Source organism: Panulirus ornatus, chromosome 35, assembly GCF_036320965.1.
Source record: "Panulirus ornatus isolate Po-2019 chromosome 35, ASM3632096v1, whole genome shotgun sequence".
In the NCBI taxonomy this organism is placed as follows: domain Eukaryota; kingdom Metazoa; phylum Arthropoda; class Malacostraca; order Decapoda; family Palinuridae; genus Panulirus; species Panulirus ornatus.
In genome coordinates, this window is record NC_092258.1 from 455297 (window position 1) to 458807 (window position 3511).

Below are 3511 nucleotides of genomic sequence, written 5' to 3' on the forward strand. Positions count from 1 at the left end.
ATATATATATATATATATATATATATATATATATATATATATATATATATATATATATATATACAATTTCTAAAATATGCAATGTTCCTTACTCTGACGATCTTCTAGGTCATATGAAAGCTTCATCAGCTTGTTACAATATTCATCACATTAACTTAGAAACTAACAAGAGTTTATCTAGTGAATCAAAACAAACTGAAATCATAAACACTCGTGCTTTACACAACATTTGCCTCATATACATAAAATCTACAATGCCAAAAATGATCAAGTTTCTGGGCCTCCTTTCAAAGCTGTCGTTTTCTGCGATGGGAGACCAAAACAAACGGTTCCATTCTCTCTGGCTGAAGACAGCCAACTGAGATGCTTTGCGCTGAACTGAGGCCGTCAGGAAAGCTACATCTCTTTCTCCTGTAGAAAGAAAGTTTATCATAATCTAGATCAGCTCAGAAGTATGAGCTCTTTTCTCATACAGTCACAAGTCAATACCTCATTCTGAAACAACCTGATGAAGGCGCAAGTGTTCCACGGCGTACCTGACATGTTCAGAATAGTCCCAGTATATAATGTACTGTAATTACCAACTACGTCGGTAATTAGAAGTATTAGTCGAAAAAAATGGATGCACTGCATAGATAATAAAGTGATACCTCACTGAATATGACACTTAGATCGGGAAGGTACCTCCCCTCACAGATTTTACATCTATTTCCCCACACACCTGTACAGCTGCGTGCTTATATGAGTACACCTGATAGAGTCCTCACAGTGACACATATGTATTCCTATATACTCATAAGTCTTGACACTCACTCACCGACAGACCAAATCCCTAAGTCATACATAACCATCTTCCCACACTTCTCCTTCAGTACATACAGACAAACGCACCTACTTACGCACACTACAGAACACCAACACATGACAACAAACCCAATATCAAGAGGTTACCGAGACCGTGATAGACAAGCACGGTTTGGCCTTGGAGTGTTGTCTCTTTGAGTGCGTCCAGACTCTCTGCCGCCGTCCTCACGGGCACACTCACCCTCAGCCGCCCGCTCACTACACCTGCCAACAGACAGAGTTGACATCTGCTGCTGAAGTCAATAAGTTCTTTCTTAGGAAGGAAGATAGTTTGTAACAACCTGTCTCTTCTTATGAAGCCGACTTTCATCAGGTGTAGCTGAACATTCATGCCCTTGTATGTAAAGTTTTGAGACCTACAGTTCATCAACCATCATGTTTCACAATAAGCTCACGCCGGACCTTCCTCGGTCATATAAAGTATCACTCAGGCCTCCTCTATCCCATATAGTGTGAAGCTGTCGGTCCGAGGATGTAACCTAAAGGGAGAGGAGGCGGTAAGCTGCATGTACGTACATATTATCCACGCGAAACCCAACTCTTACATTTCTATAATTCTGTCACGTGTCCTCCATGTATCTGCCAGTTGTGTGTATGGTGTTATCAGCTGTTCTTCATGTAATCTCCCGCACGTGCTCTGTAGGACTGTGTCCCGTGTGTTAACAGTTTCGTGTGTGCGATCATTACCTCCCTCATTGTAGATATGTCATCTTAAGTTAATAATCATATATTCTCATGAGTCTCGTTTCCTTAACCTCAACTAAGCCCGTGCTATGCAACGCCAATGATCACACCCGTGTCTTTCTTGCTCTGACAACCTGTGCCCAGCTGGTACTTATAACAATGTTGTATAGAATTTCCATATCAAATCATATATTTGCATACTTTTGCTTTTGTTTCGGTGTCAGTTTTCACGGTATACATTTTTTTTTTTTAGAGAGAGAGAGAGAGAGAGAGAGAGAGAGAGAGAGAGAGAGAGAGAGAGAGAGAGAGAGAGAGAGAGAGAGAGAGAGAGAGAGAGAGAGAGAAAAGTAAAAAGGAATTGAAGAGTTAGGACAGGTGAAAGTAAAGTTGTCGGAAAGGAGAATGGGAGAGATACTTTATGTAACTTATATTAAACAAAATAAGCTATTTTTGTATACTTTCCAAAGCACTTTCATACAAATTATATGATTATAATTCATCACTTGATATTAATTTCATTTACTTATACTTTTTTTCGCTGTCTCCCGCGTCAGCGAGGTAGCGCAAGGAAACAGACGGGAGAATGGTCCAACCCACCCACATACACATGTATATACATACACGCCCACACATGCATATATACATTCCTATACATTTCAAGGTACACATACATATACATACACAGACATATACATATATACACATGTGCATATTCTTACTTGCTGCCTTCATCTTTATCTCTGGGGATAGGGGAGAAAGAATATTTCCCACGCATTCCCTGCGTGTCGTAGAAGGCGACTAAAGGGGACGGGAGCGAGGGGCTAGAAACCCTCCCCACTTTGAATTTTAACTTTCTAAAAAGGAAAACAGATGAAGGAGTCATCTTTTAAATAAACCATAAAGATATTGTTCTTCTCACAGAACTGAGCAAATTTGATATTTCCTGAGTGAGTAAAATAAGCGCCTTTCTATCTTCTTTATTTTCTCTCTGATTTAAAACTAACATACCGATCAGTTTCGAGAAGACATTCCAAACTGAGGTATGTTTTTGCAGGAGGCAACTTTACAACGTTTACAACACTTGAGCTGTAGTTAGTTGGCTACTTGGGTTTTCGGCCTGCAACTGCTAGGATCATTAGGGCCTTCAGTGTTAATTTGTACCAACTAATCGAAATTCTTAAACACTTTCCTCAAGGCTTAATAGAACTTTAAAATTAAAAACTATATCACTTCAAGTATTGCCCAATTAAACTGTCACTAATAAACTAATGCTGGTGAAATTTACACATCGAAAGATATTGCGTAATTACCTTCTCTTGTATTTTACTCAAAAACTTTATTACCGTAGCGTAAAACAACCAGAGTCGTTAATATGGCTTTGGCCACTATTACAGCATCTTCCTACATCACTGATGCTAATGTTAATCAATACTACTATTGCTATGACTATTTTTTTTCTCTTACCACTACAACAATTATCATTACCGTTACTCTCTCTCTCTCTCTCTCTCTCTCTCTCTCTCTCTCTCTCTCTCTCTCTCTCTCTCTCTCTCTCTCTCTCCCGTCCTCCCTCATTCTATACCATCTTATTAGAACTGGTGGAGACCCACCTGCCAGGGAGGCGGCTACTGGTTCCGAGGCGCTGCACAGGATCCACAGGAGAACCTTGCTCAGTGAGTCGTTCATGGTTTCGCTAAGGGCTGGTCGGTGACACCTTCCGTTGTTCCGGCGTTTGGTCGTTCTCGGTGTTCAGGTCTTCTCTGGTGTGGGTCGTCCCTAATGTTGGGTCGCCCCTGATGAAAAGAACGTCATGATAAGAATAGGTAAGAGCAAATAGAGAGGAATGAAGAGGTGACGATAGTAAGCGACGTGAGTAACATAAAACATGTGTAAGAGTATATGAAAGTAGGAGTTGATAAACGCTAGATGAGAATGAGGAAAATAGAAGGCAATAGTGGGAAGA

At 40.3% G+C, this 3511-nt stretch overlaps 1 long non-coding RNA gene across 1 annotated transcript; it reads right to left on the minus strand.

The window, feature by feature from the left end:
- Positions 1-201: 201 nt before the first annotated feature.
- LOC139760214 (uncharacterized) lies at positions 202-3290 on the minus strand. Its single transcript, XR_011715274.1, has 2 exons — positions 3159-3290; positions 202-411 (listed from the first exon to the last, which is right to left on the minus strand). It is a non-coding gene; the product is annotated as an uncharacterized lncRNA (long non-coding RNA).
- Positions 3291-3511: the final 221 nt, after the last annotated feature.